We start from the raw sequence: 8,068 nt of genomic DNA, 5'->3' as shown, positions 1-8,068 counted from the left end.
AAAATGTTCCAGAGGCATAGCGAATAACTTTGTGAAATGTACCTGTATTTATTCACCAAATTACTTTCATATTCAAATGTTGAGTCAGTGCTTTTTATCAGCCCGCTAGCCAAGCTAAATTGGCATCGGATCCAAAAACTAGTTAGCAGGCGATCTCTTCCTGCATATCAGCTGTTAAGAGATGAACTAAACTAACCAAGTTTAAAGTCAGCAATGTGGCAACTGTGAAGAGCCAGACATTTTTTTTAACCCTGAATTGAGGAACTTGCTAGTCAGCTAATGACAAATTTAGTAAATCTATTAACATAATTCAGAGACTAAAGATGGCAACTGATGTGTTCATTTCACATGTGATTTGAAAACGTTGGAAATGCAGCTAACCAGCTGTACTCTGTTCAATCTAGGCATGTTAGCCAGCCAAGTTATTTGTACATTATTACATGATCAGTCAATACAGATGGAGATATAGTTGTTTCATCTTACCACCCAAAGGCATTGCATGCAGCCGGCTATATTCGTATTCCCCGTGGACCGGTTCGTACGTGAAAACATTCTGCTGCAAGGCGTCAATTTTCTACAGAACTCGATTTAATATCGAAGGCGGATAAAAACGGAAAGATATGCCTACTTTATGAAACACCGTTTTCCACCACTACGAGTGTATAGCTGATTGCATACAATGACTACAACTAGATCAAGCCTATGAATATGCAAAACTGTTTCCGAAACCATTGCACATTAATAAAGGTAGTTGGAGGTTCTCAGCAACTTGAACCAACACTGACATTTGAGCAGTGAGGTTAATTCCCCCCCTTATGTTTCTGCTCTGTTCTCCTTAGGTTGAAGCACATCCCTCCCCATCACCCAGACAGATGTAAAGAATTTGGGAACCTCCGGTCCAACAGGAACATCACCCTCTCCCAGGAGTTAGTTAGGAGTTTATTCAGCAGCATCACTGTGGTTAGATGGAAGTAGATCCACACATTGTTCTCTATCATGCAGAATTGTCCGCTCATTATAACTCATAAAGCTCATTGTAAAATACAGATGTGGGTGATTTCTGTCCCAGGGTACTGCACTGTGTACACGTGTTCTTTCCTGCCCCGGGGGTTGGTGATAGAGGGGAGGTACGTGCCGTGACGTTGGCTCCCTCTGCTGGGAGAACCCGGAATGGAGACGCTGATGGCAGCAATTAGGGGAGAGTACCAACCAGCCATGCAGGCCGCCTAAATGGAGCGCTGCGGGGGAGGAAAAGAGAGGAGGGCGAGAAGCTCCCGGGGAACGGAACCGAATACGAGGATGCGGCCCTGAAGAAGGATCGAGCCGACCCTAAGTTATGTTGTCATGTTTATTTTATGATGCCAAGTAAAGGTGTTTTCTGATAGGGAGGTTCTGTCTCTGAGCACACAAACACAACACGGTTTTACCACATAATGTATTAATTTAATACATATTCCTGTTTGATATGCATGCATATCATTAATTTGGACATGTTCTCCTTTATAATATGCCAGGGTTTGTTTCGTATCCAACACATTTATCTTACATTGTGATGAAGCAGTGTTGTAGGACTCCTGTTCCGTCTCCAGACCACATCATGAGTGTCTTGGTGTCGGATACATTTGCTTCCATCTGTCCAAGAGTGTTTCTCATCCATTCTCGTCTAATTCTACTCATTCGTGATGTTGTTTGAATATTTTGGGAGGTGATGATTGACAGTCGACTCCTGATACTTTGTATAAGTGAAAACTCTCTGAAGTGAACTAAATTTGTTTTTCTAGTCACAATTCAATAACATTCTCCTGATAACTGCATTTTCTAGTTTAGTGCAAGCCAGTGTTGTAGTACTCGGAGTTGTAACGGTCCTGACCTGTTTTATGTTGTTTTTTGTATGTGTTTAGGTCAGGGCATGTGTTTTGGGTGGGCAGTCTATGTTATCTGTTTCTATGTTGGTTTTGGTTGCCTGGTATGGCTCTTAATTAGAGGCAGGTGTTTTGCGTTCTCCTCTAATTAAGAGTCATATTTAGGTAGGGTGTTCTCACTGTTTGTTTGTGGGTGATTGTCTCCTGTGTCGTCGATGTATGTACCATACGGGACTGTTTGGCTGTTCGTTTATTTTGATGTCGTCTGTTTCCTGTCCGTGAGTTTACGTTTAGTGATGTAAGTTTATGTTCAGGTTTCGTCAACGTCGTTTTCTTGTTTTGTATATTTGAAAGTGTTTTTGTTTCGTGTTGCCGTCGTTAATAATAAAAAGATGGCTTATTTCCCGAATGCTGCATTTTGGTCTGATGATCCTTCTCTCCTCTCCTCGTCCGAGGATGAGGAGAGAGACAGCCCTTACAGGAGTCCAGTATCGAGCCCACAATTTGAGTGTCTCGGTCTTGACTCGACGTCGGACAGTGAGGACTCATAATTTTAAAACTCCTAATTATCATCTTCCATCTGTCAGCGCATAAAACCGCTTTGTCAAATATAGACACTCCTTTTTGAAACACATCTTAAGTCTGGATTGTGAAATTGTGACTTTTTGTGTGAGTTAAACGTATGAACTTTTAAAAAAGTTTTAATGTCTGACTGATGTTTCTGCAGCTTGAAGATATAAATGCCCAACGTGACATGGAGGTAGATTATAAAGGTGTAAGAGTCAACGTGACATGGAGGTAGATTATAAAGGTGTAAGAGTCAATGTGACATGGAGGTAGATTATAAAGGTGTAAGAGTCAACGTGACATGGAGGTAGATTATAAAGGTGTAAGAGTCAACGTGGCATGGAGGTAGATTATAAAGGTGTAAGAGTCAACGTGACATGGAGGTAGATTATAAAGGTGTAAGAGTCAACGTGACATGGAGGTAGATTATAAAGGTGTAAGAGTCAACGTGACATGGAGGTAGATTATAAAGGTGTAAGAGTCAACGTGACATGGAGGTAGATTATAAAGGTGTAAGAGTCGACCACCAGGCAGCGGATGCAGACTACAATAAAACAACATGGATATGGACAGAGGTCACCTTTTCCCATGTTAGTACATGATGATGATACCAAGAGGTCCACGTTCACCCTGACAAACGCCGTTCCCCACAGGAAAGATCCTTCAACCGAGGCAGATGGTGTAAAATGGAGAATCAGAGAAGCTCTTGTGAAGAACTGTAAGGATGCTAACGACCAGACAACAGTCTATGGTGACTGGAGCAGTTCTCAACAACATCAACATCGATCTGAACAACAGAGTCCCAGATCTCCTGTGGACAGCCTGAATAACATGCTGAACCATCATTATGGTGGGGGTGTCCAGTCCACCCCTAACCCTACCACGAACCCCTAACCCTACCACTAACCCCTAACCCTACCATTACCCCCTACCACTACCCCCTAACCCTACCACTAACCCCTACTCCCTACCACTAACCCTACCACTAACCCCTAACCCTACCACTACCCCCTACTCCCTACCACTACCCCCTAACCCTACCACTAACCCCTACTCCCTACCACTAACCCCTAACCCTACCACTAACCCCTAACCCTACCACTAACCCCTAACCCTACCACTACCCCCTAACCCTACCACTACCCCCTAACCCTACCACTACCCCCTAACCCTACCACTAACCCCTAACTCTACCACTACCCCCTAACCCTACCACTACCCCCTAACCCTACCACTACCCCCTAACCCTACCACTAACCCCTAACCCTACTCCCTACCCCTAACCCCTAACCCTACCCCTACTCCCTACCCCTACCCCCTAACCCTACCCCTACTCCCTACCCCTACCCCCTACCCCTACCCCTACCCCCTAACCCTACCACTAGCCCATAACCCCCCAGATCAGTGTCTAAAAGGGGATATTCCGAGAGCGCTTCTCCTCAAGGATCGGGATGTACGTGATCATTGTGTCTATGATGATGACTGTGTCTCTGTTGGGGTCAAAGGTTATTACCTACCTGTTGTATTTGTTTCTGTGCTGGTGATGATGATGTAGTGACATAACCACCAGGAACCTGTGACATCATCAGGTCAAGCAGGTAATAATGGACCTGGTTTAGTCTGACCTGAGTTTCACGCTGTGATCAACATTCACTATTAATGACAATACTTTCTGAACTATTAGCACAGTAGACTACTGACCTGACCTGCTTTAGTAGACTACTGACCTGACCTGCTTTAGTAGACTACTGTACTGACCTGCTTCAGTAGACTACTGACCTGACCTGCTTTAGTAGACTACTGACCTGCTTTAGTAGACTACTGGCCTGACCTGCTTTAGTAGACTACTGACCTGACCTGCTTTAGTAAACTACTGTACTGACCTGCTTCAGTAGACTACTGACCTGACCTGCTTTAGTAGACTACTGACCTGACCTGCTTTAGAAGACTACTGACCTGACCTGCTTTAGAAGACTACTGACCTGACCTGCTTTAGTAGACTACTGACCTGACCTGCTGTAGTAGACTACTGACCTGCTTTAGTAGACTACTGACCTGACCTGCTGTAGTAGACTTCAGACCTGCTTTAGTAGACTACTGACCTGACCTGCTGTAGTAGACTACTGACCTGACCTGCTGTAGTAGACAGCTGTATTAGTTGTAAACAAACATTGTATACCCTCAAAACATGGTTAAAACTATAATTTTGATATCATGGATTGTCAGTCATTGCATCAGAAGCTCTGTCTATGAATTTGAGAGTGTTTACATTTCTCCAGCCCTTATCCCTCAGATGTTATCTCAAACAGTGATGGGGTGAGACAATGTGTTATTGTTTGAGCTGCATATTGCCCCTGTATACTGTAGGTAGTCTAGAGGTTAGAACGTTGTGACAGTAACTGATAGGTTGCTTGTTCTAGTCCCTGAGAAGGCAAGGTGGAAACATCTGCCGTTCTGCCCTTGAGCAAGGCATTTAACCCCCAACAACAGTTACTGTTCCCTGGGTGCCTTGGATGTTGAGTAAGGCTGTCCCCCCCACCTCTCTGATTCAGAGGGCTTGGGTTTGATGTGGAAGACACATCTAGGTTTCCCTTGTTCCCCTTATCGGTATGTCAGGTTCTGTTTGTTTTATCACTGTAACCATAGAGATCCTACTTTATTTTCTAAATGTGATCAATCTTCTTCTTGGAAGGAATAAAATATCTGTAATGAAGCATTTGAAAGTCTGGTGTTTGGTACGTATGGCTTGTAAATGTAGCCAAGTGATTCCCATATGAGACAATTCAACATTGGAGAAATGTATTTGAGCTAAAAATAGTGATTATTGAAAGCCCTCTTTTAGTTGTCAGTTATTCCAAAGATGGTTTAGTAATGTTTTGTACGGTGTTTATTCTATATAAGAGCAAGGTAATGTTGATTAGTTAGTCTCTACTTCAGCATAACTCTGTAGTACGCATACAGCTCCATTCAGCGCGTAGTAAGTCATGCCTAACTTGGCTCACTAGTACTACACTGCTCAAAAAAATAAAGGGAACACTTAAACAACACAATGTAACTCCAAGTCAATCACACTTCTGTGAAATCAAACTGTCCACTTAGGAAGCAACACTGATTGACAATAAATTTCACATGCTGTTGTGCAAATGGAATAGACAAAAGGTGGAAATTATAGGCAATTAGCAAGACACCCCCAAAAAAGGAGTGATTCTGCAGGTGGTGACCACAGACCACTTCTCAGTTCCTATGCTTCCTGGCTGATGTTTTGGTCACTTTTGAATGCTGGCGGTGCTCTCACTTTAGTGGTAGCATGAGACGGAGTCTACAACCCACACAAGTGGCTCAGGTAGTGCAGTTCATCCAGGATGGCACATCAATGCGAGCTGTGGCAAAAAGGTTTGCTGTGTCTGTCAGCGTAGTGTCCAGAGCATGGAGGCGCTACCAGGAGACAGGCCAGTACATCAGGAGACTTGGAGGAGGCCGTAGGAGGGCAACAACCCAGCAGCAGGACCGCTACCTCCGCCTTTCTGCAAGGAGGTGCACTGCCAGCGCCCTGCAAAATGACCTCCAGCAGGCCACAAATGTGCATGTGTCTGCTCAAACGGTCAGAAACAGACTCCATGAGGGTGGTATGAGGGCCCGACGTCCACAAGTGGGGGTTGTGCTTACAGCCCAACACCGTGCAGGACGTTTGGCATTTATCAGAGAACACCAAGATTGGCAAATTCCCCACTGGCGCCCTGTGCTCTTCACAGATGAAAGCAGGTTCACACTGAGAACATGAGCACATGTGACAGACGTGACAGAGTCTGGAGACGCCGTGGAGAACGTTCTGCTGCCTGCAACATCCTCTAGCATGACCGGTTTGGCGATGGGTCAGTCATGGCGTGGGGTGGCATTTCTTTGCTTTTCCAATAGGTACCGAGATGAGATCCTCAGACCCCTTGTGAGACCATATGCTGACACATGCACATTTGTGGCCTGCTGGAGGTCATTTTGCAGGGCGCTGGCAGTGCACCTCCATGTGAAGGCTATCAAATCAAAGGCAAAGGCACAAATTAAATGTATTTACCTTCATTTAATTAAAATAATTAAAGAGCAGCAGTAAATAACAAGAGCAGCATAGAAGGGGGACAATGCAAATAGTCTGGGTAGCTATTTGATTAGATGTTCAGGAGTCTTATTGCTTGGGGGTAAGAAGCTGTTTAGACACCTCTTGGACCTAAACTTGGTGCTCCGGTTCCGCTTGCCATGTGGTAGCAGAACGAACAGTCTATGACTGGGGTGGCTGGAGTCTTTGACAATTTGTAGGGCCTTCCTCTGACACTGTCTGGCATAGAGGTCCTGGATGGCAGGAAACCTGGGCCGTACACACATCCCTCTGTTGTGCCTTGCGGTCGGAGGCCAAGTAGTTGCCATACCAGGCAGTGATGCAACCCGTCAGGATGCTCTCGATGATGCAGCTGTAGAACATTTTGAGGACCTGGGGACCCATGCCAAATATGTTCAGTCTCTTGAGAGGGAATAGGCTTTTTCTTGCCCTCTTCACGACTGTCTTGGTGTGTTTGGACCATGATAGTTTGTTGGTGATGTGAACATCCAGGAACTTGAAGCTCTCAACCTGCTCCACTACAGCCCTGTCGATGAGAATGGGGGCGTGCTCGGTGCTCCTTTTCCTGTAGTCCACAATCATCTCCTTTGTCTTGATCATGTTGGGGGAGAGGTTGTTATCCTGGCACCACCCGGCCAGGTCTCTGACCTCCTCCCTATAGGCTGTCTCGTCGTTGTCAGGTCTCTGACCTCCTCCCTATAGGCTGTCTCATCGTTGCCAGGTCTCTGACCTCCTCCCTATAGGCTGTCTCATCGTTGTCAGGTCTCTGACCTCCTCCCTATAGGCTGTCTCATCGTTGTCAGGTCTCTGACCTCCTCCCTATAGGCTGTCTCATCGTTGTCGGTGATCAGGCCTACCACTGTTGTGTCATCAGCAAACGTAATGATGGGGTTGGAGTCGTGCCTGGCCGTGCAGTCATGAGTGAACAGGAGGTGACTGAGCACACACCCCTGAGGCGCCCCGTGTTGAGGATCAGCGTGGCGGATGTGTTGTTACCTACCCTTACCACCAGGGGGCAGCCCGTCAGGAAGTCCAGGATCCAGTTGCGGTGGGAGGTGTTTAGTCCCAGGGTCCTAAGCTTATTGATGATCTTTGAGGGCCCTATGGAGTTGAACGCAGAGCTGTAGTCAACAAACAGCATTATCACACAGGTGTTCATTTTGTCCAGGTGGGAAATGGCATAAATAATACAATGGTCATAAACTGTACAACACAAGCAGAGAAGAAGTCTAAGAACATTGGAATCATTGTGAATGCAGCTGAACGTTTTTGGGGGTCTTCCTGATTTCCTCGTTGCAAGAAATCCTGTCGGTGAATGTAGCCCCATCACAGGCCCCTGAGCCGGTGTAGGGATGTATTTTGGACTGGACTGGGATTGAAGACGTTTGATGCTTTTTTTAGTTGACGTGTTTTATTTTATATGATATCGTTTTACCTCTTATCCGGAATATTTTGTTTACGTTTCTTTTTTAATACCTCGTCCAGCTGGTGGCGGTAATGCACCTAAACATTGGATGTCAACCGCCGTTAA

The sequence above is a fragment of the Salvelinus alpinus genome, chromosome 31 (assembly GCF_045679555.1).
Source record: "Salvelinus alpinus chromosome 31, SLU_Salpinus.1, whole genome shotgun sequence".
In the NCBI taxonomy this organism is placed as follows: domain Eukaryota; kingdom Metazoa; phylum Chordata; class Actinopteri; order Salmoniformes; family Salmonidae; genus Salvelinus; species Salvelinus alpinus.
The sequence above is the reverse complement of the archived record's forward strand: the minus strand, read 5'-3'. Positions refer to the sequence as shown.